Here is a 13,926-nt window from a genome sequence, read left to right on the forward strand (position 1 = left end):
TCTTCTCTTCTTAGTAATGTATTATGGGTCCATTTTTTAAAATATATATATTTTTTTACAGGAACTGGAAAAAAACACTACGGTAATGAGAAACAAGTGCTCGGACACAGGTTTTTTTTTGTCTAAAATAAGACTTGTTTATCATGTGAATACCCAGAAATGATAATTGTCTTTGAATATGTACCACTTTACACTTTATAAATTAAATGCATGTAAAGTCCTGCAAAGTTGACCTGGACGTGTTACGGTAATGAGATTGAGTAAACACAAAAATAATATTGGAGCCCAAAACAAGTTAAAGAGCCAAAAACCAAGCATATATAGCTGAATTCATAACAGACATGGTTTCAGTTGGTTTCATGAGATTCACCCACATAAGTAATAAATAATCAACCAGTACAGATATCAATTGCCATACTCGCAGATATCAATTGCCATAGTCAACTCAATCATCTTTTTCCTGCCAAGGTAGGATTTACCCTCCATCCTCCTTCTCTTCCAAACATCTCCTTTCCAGTTTGAAGGGCATTTTCCTGGAGGGGATGATGCTGAGAGATTCAATGGAGGGGGATGATGCTGGGAACACAAGTATATATAAATAATATACAAAGGACAATTGGGCTAGGGGGTACAATATCACATTACACAAGGACCTTAAGGGACATACATACACTTATAATTCAGCTTTCAGCTTTTTTTGTTAATAGAGTACTTAATTGTCTTAAAATATAGTTCAATTTCTTTTTGGAAGGTAAGAAAATGTGGTGTTTGTTTGTAAATTTACATTTGTGAATATGACATTTGGCCAAAAGAATAATACAATTAATTGCATAAAATTGTTTCATCTTATTTCTATCGTAGGTAAAGAATCCAAGCAGTACATCTCTCCACAATAGTGTAAAATCTTCATAAATATGTTCCATTCTAAATCTACTGATGTCTTGCCACAGTATCCTTACATGAATACAATGCCATACGATGCAACACTATTTCTGGGTGGTCATTACAAAAGGTACAATTTGAGTTTATGTTTTCCTTAAACTTCTTCACATAGTGGTTGGCAGGATAATATTTATGAACAATTTTAAAGGAAGATTCCTTAATTTTGTTAATAAGTAGGTATGTGTGTGGCAACATCCAAACTTTTTTCCAACAGATATTATCAATCAAACCATTCCAGTAACGCATTACATAAGGTATAGATACAACATCCTGCTGAAACAAGGTTCGTATCGCTCTGTTGTTGAATGGACCAAAAGAGAAACAAATCTTTCCTACTGATGAGTCAACAGGGTCAATGGAAGGTAGACTCTGAGGGTCAGGTCTTGACATGTCCCTGAATAACAAAGCAACACCTGAGGGAATGGCATCTAAAACAATTGCAAAATCTTTAGGTGTTACAGGGACATTGTAAAGTGATAAGAATTCCTTATAACTAAATTAAAAACCCTCTGCATTTACAAGTTGGCTCACCAATAGGATATTATTTCGGAACCAATATTCTAAAAACAAAGAAGTATTTTTATACAATATATCCCGATTATTCCATATATAGTATCTGTGTGGAGAAAAATGATGCTTGTAAATTAAGGACCACGACAAGAATACCTGCCGATGAAAAGCAAAGTTTCACTGGAACTTAGTCAATATTATAATTGCAAACCAACATGAAGTTAAGGCCACCAAAAGTAGAGAAGACATGATGAGGAATAAAATTCCACATAGAAGTGGGTCTTCTTAGGAATTGTTTTATCCAATTGATTTTAAAAGTATTATTTAAGGTAGTAAAGTCCAGAAAATTCAGCCCACCATTCTCATAAGTGTTCATTGCAACAGTTTTCCTCATGTAGTGTGTAAGGTTTCTCCACAGAAAGTTGAAAAGCATCTGGTCTATCTCCTTGCTTATTTTACCGTCAAGATATAAAGATAGAATGCCATATGCTAGCCTAGAGATACCTTCAGCCTTGGTTATTAGGACTCTTCATTTTAAAGATAAGTCCCTCTGTAGCCATTGATTTAGCTTCTTCTGGGGTTTTTTTAATAAGAGGGTTCAAATTTAGTAAGCCTCTAGATTTCTGATCCTCAGTAATGGTTATGCCTAAATATGTAAGTTCTTCTTTCACTGGAATACCATAATATGAAGGTGTCACACAATCTTTGACAGCCATGAGTTCACATTTATTAATGTTAAGATATAGACCAGACACTTTGGAAAAGGATTGTATCACATTGATTGATATGGGAATTTGGTTAGCGTAGTATTGTCAGCCATCTGGCTTATAATAATTTCTTTACCAGCTATGGAAATACCTTGTACAGGACTATTATTTAAAGAATTTGTAAGAAGTTGGGTGATTAATAAAAACAGATATGGAGAGATAGAACAGCCTTGCCTAATTCCTCTCTTTAACTCAAATCTAGGTGAGGTGCCATATGTCAGTTTGATAGAGCTGTTACCATTTGTATTGAGAGTCTTATTAACCTTACAGAAAAAATCTCCAAAGCTTATCTTATAGTCATTATTAAGAAGACAAATTGGAGGCCAGTTATCGATGAGGAGCACTTATTTTTCAGGCTTAGGTATCAGTGTTATTAACCCCTGACTCATTGTAGGAGGGAGAACATTGTTTTTAAAACTCTATAAAAAATACTTAAATAGGAAGAGAGCTACTTGTTCAGAAAATAATTTGTAAAATTCTGAAGTAATTCCATCAACATCTGGTGATTTATTGTCCTTTAAAAGTTTGATAGACTCTATAAACTCTTCAACTTTGATGTGTTCATCACACGGTTTAGATTCTGTATCACTGATAGAGTGAACATTATTCAGTGAGTCAAAAAACATTTGTGGATTTGTGACAGTACGTACAGTTGAAGTCGGAAGTTTACATATACCTTAGCCAAATACATTTAAACTCAGTTGTTCACAATTCCTGCCATTTAATCCTAGTAAAAATTACCTGTCTTAGGTCAGTTAGGATCACCACTTTATTTTAAGAATGTGAAATGTCAGAATAATAGTAGAGAATGATTTATTTCAGCTTTTATTTCTTTCATCACATTCCCAGTGGGTCAGAAGTTTACATACACTCAATTAGTATTTGGAAGCATTGCCTTCAAGTTGTTTAACTTGGGTCAAACGTTTCGGGTAGCCTTCCACAAGCTTCCCACAATAAGTTGGGTGAATTTTGGCCCATTCCTCCTGACAGAGCTTGTGTAACTGAGACAGGTTTGTATGCCTCCTTGCTCGCACACACTTTTTCAGTTCTGCCCAGAAATGTTATATATGATTGAGGTCAGGGCTTTGTGATGGCCACTCCAATACCTTGACTTTGTTGTCTTAAGCCATTTTGCCACAACTTTGAAAGTATGCTTGGGATCATTGTCCATTTGGAAGACCCATTTGCGACCAAGCTTTAACTTCCTGACTGATATCTTGTTGTTTCAATATATCCACATAATTTTTCTACCTCATGATGCCATCTATTTTGTGAAGTGCAGCAAAGCACCCCCACAACATGATGCTGCCACCCCTGTGCTTCACGGTTGGGATGGTGTTCTTCGGCTTGCAAGCCTCCCCCTTTTTCCTCCAAACATAACGATGGTCATTATGGCCAAACAGTTCTATTTTTGTTTCATCAGACCAGAGGACATTTCTCCAAAAAGTACGATCTTTGTCCCCATGTGCAGTTGCAAACCGTAGTCTGGCTTTTTTATGGTGGTTGTGGACCAGTGGCCTCTTCCTTGCTGAGAGGCCTTTCAAGTTATGTCGATATAGGACTCATTTTACTGTGGAAATTGATACTTTGTACCTGTTTCCTGCGGCATCTTCACAAGGTCCTTTGCTGTTGTTCTGGGATTGATTTGCACTTTTCGCACCAAAGTACGTTCATCTCTAGGAGACAGAACGCGTCTCCTTCCTGAGTGGTATGATGGCTGCGTGGTCCCATGGTGTTTATACTTGCGTACTATTGTTTGTACAGATGAACGTGGTACCTTCAGGTGTTTGGAAATTGCTCACAAGGATGAACCAGACTTGTGGAGGTCTAGGCTGATTTCTTTTGATTTTCCCATGATGTCAAGCAAAGAGGCACTGAGTTTGAAGGTAGGCCTTGAAATACATCCACAGGCACACCTCCAATTGACTCAAATGATGTCAATTAGCCTATCAGAAGCTTCTAAATCCATGACACCATTTTCTGGAATTTCCCAAGCTGTTTAAAGGCACAGTCAACTTAGTGTATGTAAACTTCTGACCCACTGGAATTGTGATACAGTGAATTATAAGTGAAATAATCTGTCTGTAAACAATTGTTGGAAAAATGACTTGTGTCATGCACAAAGTAGATGTCCTATCAAACTTGACAAAACCATAGTTTGTTAACAAGAAATTTGTGGAGTGGTTGAAAAACAAGTTTTAATGACTCCAACCTAAGTGTATGTAAACTTCCCACTTCAACTGTAGTATGCTTAATGGTCATAGTATAGTATGCCAAAAGTTCCTGGATGTCATACTAAATTTGCCAAAATATGAAGTATACACGCAGAGGACACTATTTCCATACTTTAGGGCCCATAATACAATTCTTCAGGAAATGAGCGTGGCTTCGCATCGTTTTCAGATTTAAGAAAATGGCGGAAAATATGCAGCCGAAGTACAACGAGAGCAGATACAAATGAATTGCTTTAACTATTTATGACAAATATTAAGAAAATGTTGAGCAATGTAATAAAGTAATGACTTTTCAAATAAGTTACCTTACACGTTATATTGGCTGACAATTTGTTAACTACGCTGTCCTTACGAACCACATAGCATATCATTACAGCAGTATGTACTCTTATGTTAGCTAGCTACCTAACGTTAGGCGGCTATTTATACATCAAACTTGCCAGTATATTAACTATAGGCTATCTAACTACCCAACGTTTATTGACTTGATTATTCCCGTCATTCTTAGCTTAGCTAAATGGTATAGTTGTTGTGCGTTCTCAATGGACATTCAGGTGCTTTTGTAAATTCGCTCTGGCTATCTACTCGGATTTCAGAGAATTCTCGTCTGAGTGTACCAGAGCACAGAATAATGCATTTCCGAGCACTCAACCCCCGTTGAATATGGCCGGTGTCAGTAAACGTTGGCAAAAAAAGAGTAATTAAAGCAGCACAGCAGCACTAATAGTATGTAGTATATACTCATGAAGTATGTAGTACACAGTATGTTAGTATGGGTATTTCTAACAATGCTCCAGTTACCTCTGCTGCAGAGGATAAGTTCATTAGAATTACCAGACTCAGAAATTGCAGCCCAAATAAATGTTTCACAGAGTTCAAGTAACAGACGTCTCAACATCAACGGTTCATAGGAGACTGCATGAATCAGGCCTTCATGGTCGAATTGCTGCAACGAAACCACTACTAAAGGACACCAATAATAAGAAGAGACTTGCTTGGGCCAAGAAACACAAGCAATGGACTTTAGACCAGTGGAAATCTGCCCTTTGGTCTGATGAGTCCAAATATCTGATTTTTGGTTCCAACCGCTGTGTCTTTGTGAGACGCAGAGTACGTGAACGGATGATCTTCGCATGTGTGGTTCCCAACGTGAAACATGGAGGAGGAGATGTGATGGTGCTTTGCTGGTGACACTGTCAGTGATTTATTTAGAATTCAAGGCACACTTAACCAGCATGGCTACCACAGCGTTCTGAGGTGATAAGCCATCCCATCTGGTTTGCGCTTAATGGGACTGTATTAGATGACCTGGCCTCCACAATCACCCAACCTCAAACCAATTGAGATCGTTTGGGATGAGTTGGACCGCAGAGTGAAGGAAAAGCAGCCAACAAGTGCTCAGCATATGTGGGAACTCCTTCAAGGCTGTTGGAAAAGCATACCAGGTGAAGCTGGTTGAGAGAATGCCAAGAGTGTGCAAAGCTGTCATCAAGGCAAATGATGGCTACTTTGAAGAATCTAAAATATTTTTTGATTTGTTTAACACTTTTTTGCTTACTACATGATTCCATATGTTATTTCATAGTACAAATAAAGAAAACCCTTGAATGAGTAGGTGTGTCCAAACTTTTGACTGGTACTGTATGCAAATAAGGTATCTGTTTTTTATTTTAAATAGATATGCAAACATTTCTAAAAACCTGTTTTCGCTTTGTCATTATGGGGTATTGTGTGGAGATTGATGAACGTAACAAAATGTGGAAAAAGTCAAGAGGTCTGAATACTTTCCGAATGCACTGTATTCTGTGTTTCAGGTAATTCATCTTTAAAAACTCCCTAGTCCTTGCCGATGACAAGCATACCTATAACATAACATTTAATCACAACCATGCTTGAAAATATTAAGAGTGGTACTTAGCTTTTTATTCAGGGCAAAAAGTTCATTTCTTTGCCACATTTGTTTTTCAGTATTACTTTAGTGCCTTATTGCAAACAGGATGCATGTTTTGGAATATTTTTTATTATTTCACTCTGTCATTTATGTTATTGTGGAGTAACTACAATGTTGTTGATCCATCCTCAGTTATCTCCTATCACAGCCATTAAACTCTGTAACTGTTTTAAAATCACAATTGGCCTCATGGTGAAAATCAAGAGGTTTCTTTCCTCGTCGGCAACTAAGTTGGAAAACCTCCCTGGGTTTTGTGATTGAATCTGTGCTTGAAATTCACTGCTATAACAGAGGGACCTTACAGATAATTGTATGTGTGCGGTACCGAGATGGGGTAGTCATTTAAAAATCATGTTAAACACTATTATTACACACAGAGTGAATCCATGCAACTTATTGTGACTTGTTAAGCACATTTTTACTTCAGATTTATTTTATGCTTGCCATAACAAAAGGGTTGAATACTTAGACATTTCAGCTCTTCATTTTTTTATTAGCTTGTAAACATTTTACATTTTAGTCATTTAGCAGACACTCTTATCCAGAGCAACTTACAGTAGTGAATACATACATTTCATGCATTTTTTTTGTACTGGCCCCCCGTGGGAATCGAACCCACAACCCTGGCATTGCACACACCATGCTCTACCAACTGAGCCACAGGGAACCTTTCTAAAAACATAATTCCACTTTTACATTATGGGGTATTGTGTGTAGATCAATTTAATCAATTTTAAACTCACACTGTAACACAACAAAATGTGTAAAAAGTCAAGGGGTGTGAATACTTTCGGAAGGGACTGTATATGAGTAGTACATGATATAGTTCTTTCAAATATTAGTACATATATTACATATATGTATTTTAAATATATTTCAATATATCAGGCTTCGGTATGGGGAATCGTGATTGGCCCCTGCATGTTGCAGCCGTCGTCATTTCAGCCATGGTGGTTATACTTGCCATCGTGATTAGTGTTTGTATAAGGATGTGAGTTCACATCTGAGGAGGTGAGTGCACATCAAATATGTTCTTTTAATTCATACACTAAATAAGGGATACTACACATAGTGATGAATTATTGTAGGTCCTTTTTTATAACTTGTATGAAATGACTGTGTTTATTCTGCCTATAGACAAGGACAACATCCTCAATGATATGTTCAACAACACTAATGAGATGAGCGCTATGTGAAACCTCTACATCCCAGCTCAAAAGGAAGTAGACTGTAAGATCACCCAGAGATATGTATATAATGATGAGATGCTCATGTCTCAGCTCTAACAATGGGAGTTGTTGTCCTAAAGGTGGGAAGGCAACAAGCTGGGGTCCAAAATAAGCCCATAGAAATGCATTGGGATAATTTTGGACAGATTTTGGTGAGAGTGAAACCTCTCGTTTTTCTATTGGGGGGGAAAGAAGTTATCTGAAAAGGATGTGAAATTGCAGCCTGATCTCATATACTCGACATAACATAGTAAATGTAAATTTGTGACACCAGTGGCGATTTCAGCATGTTAATGTTGGTGGGGCAACAAAAAAGAAATAAAGTGGGATGCATGCCAGCAAAGCCACTGCACAACACAACACTAAACAAAACATTAATTGCACTATAACGGTGACAAACGGTGCCCACAAACTGTTAGGGCCTACATAAAGCTGTACCAACAGTATGATATGTTATGTTTGGTATGGTTACATAAGACAGATGGTTACTTAAGGCAAAAGCGAAAGTAGGGTGGTTGGTCGGGGTGGAGGGGTGGGCGTATAATGCGAACATCTAGCAACCCAAAGGTTGCGAGTTTGACTCACTATGGACAATGTTAGCTAATTAGCAACTTTTCAACTACTTACTGCTTTTAGCTACTTTACAACTGCTTAGCATGTTAGCTAACCCATTCCCTAACATTAACCCCTTTAGCTAACCCTTCCCCTAGCCTTAACCCTTTTAGCCAACCCTAACCTTAACCCTTTAAAAAAAAGATGAACTCCTAAACTTAACCATAACTCCTAGCCTAGCTAACGTTAGCAAGCTAGTTAATGTTAGCCACCTACCTAGAATTAGTAACATATCATGTTTTCCAATTTCGTAACATGTTGTACCTTTTAACATTTGAAACATATAATACTAATTGTAATTCGTAACGTATCATACGAAATTGGTGATGGACAACCACGAATGAATACAAACCATATGAAACATAACATATCATATTAAATGAAGACAGTCGTGAAGAGGGCATGATAAAATCTATTCCCCCTCTGGAGACTGAAAAGATTTGGCATGGGTCCTCAGATCCTCGTTTTACAGCTGCACCATCAAGAGCATCCTAACGGGTTGCATCACTGGCTGGTATGGTAACTGCTCGGGCCCTCGACCGCAAGGCACTACAGAGGGTAGTGCGTACCGCACATTACATCACCGGGGCCAAGCTTCCTGCCATCCAGGACCTCTATACCAGAGGAAGGCCCTAAAAATAATCAAAGACTCCAGCCACCCTAGTCATAGACGGCTCTCTCTGCTACCGTACGGCAAGCAGTAACGGAGCGCCAAGTCTAGGTCCAAGAGGCTTCTAAACAGCTTCTACCCCCAAGCCATAAGACTTCTGAACATCTAATCAAATGGCTACCCAGACTGTTTGCGTCCAAGGATGCATCGCTAGCTAATCAAGCCAAAGCAAACTAGCTACCTAGCTAGTACCTACCCTTAAGTTCTTGACTTTTTCTAGATAGTACTTTCCCAGTTGTAACGTTATAGCAGATAGCTAGCTTCAGAACGTTACTGCATGTTAACTTCATGCAATTTTGAGTTGTAGTTTAGACAAAGACTTCCGCGCCCCAAAATAAACAATATACACAAGAGATAACAAAACAAGTGCTGTTTGTCACGGTTCTGTGCATCCCACCTGCCTTATCTGGGTGAGCAAAGCTGTATGTAGCCTATATTCCTGTGGCATTGTTGTCAGTTATGTTGACTTGTTTCTTGCATGAACAGTTCCATTACATTATACATAAGTCATTGGATGAAGGCGTCTTCTCTACGGGGACGTTTTGTTAAGAGCCCCGACGCACAATCTGAACATTAACCCGCGTCGGATGCGGTACGGTTTTGGAAGCATTAAGGACCTTGTCTTTAATTTCAGCGAGAAATAATTTTCAAAAAACAAATGGTTAAATTGATACACATCTTGATAGTGTTAGTGTTCCCACATGGCCATATCTCCACGTTGCAGCGCTTGTTTACGGAAAACAGTGCTAATTAGCTATCTTGGGTGCTTAGAACGCCTGTGTGTAAGCGTAACTCGGGAAGTCTATCACAAGTGTAGTTCTGTCAGATGGAGGCATCCATAGCTGTATGGATCCGTGCAAACTGCTACAGGAAATGTATATTTTTTTATTCAAAAGATTATTTCTTGCTGATGAATGATGAGCCATATGTTTCAAAAGATGTATCGCAAGCGATGGTTATTGACGTTTCTAAATGTTAAAACACAGCGTCGGTATTGTAGTTCACATGAGCCAGTCATGGGCAAAGCTAATTGCTGAAAATTGTAGGGAGAAGGCACAATGCCGCCTTGAGTTTGAGAGCTAACCATAACCCTTACCTTAACCATTTTAAATGTTAACTTCAATGGGGTAATGTCAGAGTTGGACATCCCAAGAAACTTAGATAGCAAGGAGCGTCAGCTTAAATCCCAAGTCTAGTTATTTGATGGAAATGTGCTTGTCTGGTTGAAAGAGAGAACGTCCTCATAAATCTCATTCTATCTGGTGCAAAGTTCACAGTGGGAATGCTAAGGTGGCATGCTTCAGTTTTCTGTCTGAGGACAAGACAGACAAACTGTATTACGGATGAGTAATGGACGAAGAGCAGACCCAAATCCTTAAAGAGCTGGTGGAGCCATGTGTCATTTTGTAGATCCAAAACTTTTTGTGGAGGTTTCTACACCGTGCATAGACCTCCATGATGTTGAGTGCGCGAGGAGAAGTCCATTTTCCTTGCCAATGGGCTATTTTGTGGGGAAACTGAAGCCAGCTGAAAAGCCTATTGCCTGTTTCTGTTTGCGTCTTTTATTAAAGAATGTGAAACAATGTTGTGTCTGTTTGCTGCTTTTCATTAAATAATAAATAGTTGTTCTTTATATGGACTAAATAAATGTGTTCATATGGGCAGAATATTGTCTATAGGCTATAGCATACCAACTTTTGATCAGCCATGAAAATAGAACAATCCATGCGAGAACAAAAATATTACTTAAAGGTCCAACATTTGGACGTTTCAATTAAATAAAGACTCACATGACTATAGAATTGGAAACATAGTGATTTTAGAGACACAAGGTAACAATAGCCAATGATTAAAGGGTTAGGTTAGGCTATACTGGGTTCTCACCATCATCATCATTATTATTATTCACATCATTACAATTGATTCAAGTCACAATTATCAGATTTGGTATTGGCAGGCTTTCCTAGTGAGTATAGACACACGGGTAGGCTTACCAAAGGAAAACATCTGAAAACGAAAATGATTATGAAATTCGAGCCACAGGAATCCAATGTTTATATAAAATGTCTGCCTTTCCTCCTACATTTTAACAGCCTAATAAGTCCATTCAATATAGGAAAACATCCCCAAATCCATTTGGCCATGTCGTTTCATTTGGTCTCATAATGACACGGAAAATGTAGGCTATTTCAAAAGAACAGAATACTATATTTTGAGTTGACTCCATAGGCTGTTATAGTAAATATAGGTTCAACTTAAAAGCAAGGGCATCTTTTAAAACTATTTTGATATTCACCTCATGTCTTGATAATATGAATGAGAATGTAGTCCATTTTGTTTTGTAATCAGTGTTTGTCCATCTCTCCCATTGTTCCCATTTTCAATAAAAATATATGCTTGAGAGATTTACATGACTATAACATTGAAAAAAAGTGCTGCCCTACCCTGGCTGGGGAGGACACTTGTGTATAATACTAGGCAGGCAAACTAAATAAGACTATTTTAGTATTTTATTAACTTAAGATTCTCACCAAGACAAGCAGACAGTCCAAACAGACAAACAGTACAGTAGGCTTGCATAAATTGTACAAGAACTGTATAGGCTATTTTAAGCGAATTAATGCAAGTATGCTGCTAATGAGCTATAACTTGGCCCAATCGATTACCTTGAAACTATCCTCTTTGAACTGCCAGAATGAATAAATGGGTTGGATGGATGGCTTCAATTGTCCAGCAATCGAATTGCAAATTGTTCATATGCTAATAATCCAAATATTCAGCTTAAAAGGCCTTGCACTGCTACCCTTAGCATTAATTATTCTTAGAGGAGGTCATAACCAGGGGCTCAGCCCTGAAGACCAAGGGCCAAGAGTGTGCAAAGCTGTCATCAAGGCAAAGGGTGGCTATTTGAAGAATCTCAAATATTGTAACGGCTGTCTTCATAAATGGACCAAGGCGCAGCAGGTATGTGAATACTCATCTTTAATTACAAATAAGGAGTAAAGCATCCACTTAACAATACAATAAAGGTGACAACAGCTACAGTTCTGCAGGCTAGAAACGCAGTGCAAAAACAACCACCCACAACCCCAAAGAAAAACACACACACCTATATAGGACTTCCAATCAAAGGCAACTCAACACACCTGCCTTCAATTGGAAGTCCCAATCAACAACACAGACATTCCCAACACAAACATGCCACGTCCTGACCCCAAAACTAAAACACTAGCTCCATCTGCTGGTCAGGACGTGACAGTACCCCCCCCCCCCTCAAGGTGCAGACCCCGGAATGCACCTACCAACAGAAAAACACCAACAAAAAACCCATAAACAATAACCCCTAAACAATAAGGGAGGGAAGGGAGGGTGGCTGCCGTCACCGACGGCACTGTGCTACACCCTCCCTCCCCAACCCACCTATCCTGGAGGTGGCTCAGGTGCAGGCCGTGGACCTCGCTCCACCTTCGGCGTCGCCCACTTTGATGGCGCCGATAGCTGCGCCGGGCAGACGGGCCCCTCGGGCTGGGCCGGAGGGCAGGAGGGCCACTCGGGCTGGACCGGAGGGCAGGAGGGCCACTCGGGCTGGGCAGGAGGGCAGGAGGGCCACTCGGGCTGGGCCGGAGGGCAGGAGGGCCACTCGGGCTGGGCCGGAGGGCAGGAGGGCCACTCGGGTTGGGCCGGAGGGCAGGAGGGCCACTCGGGCTGGGCCGGAGGGCAGGAGGGCCACTCGGGCTGGACCGGAGGGCAGGAGGGCCACTCGGGCTGGACCGGAGGGCAGGAGGGCCACTTGGGCTGGGCCGGAGGGCAGTCGGGCCACTCTGGCAGAACCGGGCAGTCGGGCCACTCTGGCAGTTCCGGGCAGTCGGGCCACTCTGGCAGTTCCGGGCAGTCGGGCCACTCTGGCAGTTCCGGGCAGTCGGGCCACTCTGGCAGTTCCGGGCAGTCGGGCCACTCTGGCAGCTTCTGACTAGCGGGCGGCTCTGGCGGCTTCTGACTAGCGGGCGGCTCTGGCGGCTTCTGAATAGCGGGCGGCTCTGGCGGCTTCTGACTAGCGGGCGGCTCTGGCGGCTTCTGACTGGCGGGCGGCTCTGGCGGCTCCTGACTGGCGGGCGGCTCTGGCGACTGTTGACTGGCGGGCAGCTCTGGCGACTGTTGACTGGCGGGCAGCTCTGGCGACTGTTGACTGGCGGGCAGCTCTGGCGACTGTTGACTGGCGGGCAGCTCTGGCGACTGTTGACTGGCGGGCAGCTCTGGCGACTGTTGACTGGCGGGCAGCTCTGGTGACTGTTGACTGGCGGGCAGCTCTGGTGACTGTTGACTGGCGGGCAGCTCTGGTGACTGTTGACTGGCGATGCTGGGCTGACACACTAGACTCCTGATGGGTGGGGCTGGTATTGGACGTGCCAGCCTGGAGACACGCACCTCCATGCTAGTGCGTCTAGCGGGAAACACCGGACCGAAAGGGCGCACTGGCGGTCTTGAGTGCAGGGTTGGCATCACCCCTTCCGGCTCGATGCTCACCTTGCCCTGGCACCTGCGGGGCGCTGGTACTGGGCGAACTGGGCTGTGCGTCCGTATAGGCGAGATGTTGAGTACCTCAGCATAACATGGCGCCCTCCACCTCATACGCACCTCCCTGTAGTCACGGGTAGCTGGCTTACGGCTCTTCCCTGGCCTGGCCATGCTACCCGTGTGCCCCCCCCAAAAAATGTATTGGGGGTGCCTCTCGGGTTTCCTAGCCAACCGTGTTCCAGCATAACTTTCCCGTTGGTTCCTCTGTCCAGCTGCCTCCACTCTCCTGAGTGCCTCCACCTGTTCCCATGGGAGGCGATCCCTTCCGGCCAGGATCTCTTCCCAGGTGTAGGCTCCCTTACCGTCCAGGACGTCCTCCCATGTCCATTCCTCCCTTTTCTTCTCCTGTGGCTTCCTCCTCTTCTGCTGCTTGGTCCTGGTTTGGTGGGTGGTTCTGTAACGGCTGTCTTCATAAATGGACCAAGGCGCAGCAGGT

This window comes from Salmo trutta, chromosome 8, assembly GCF_901001165.1.
Source record: "Salmo trutta chromosome 8, fSalTru1.1, whole genome shotgun sequence".
Taxonomy (NCBI): Eukaryota; Metazoa; Chordata; class Actinopteri; order Salmoniformes; family Salmonidae; genus Salmo; species Salmo trutta.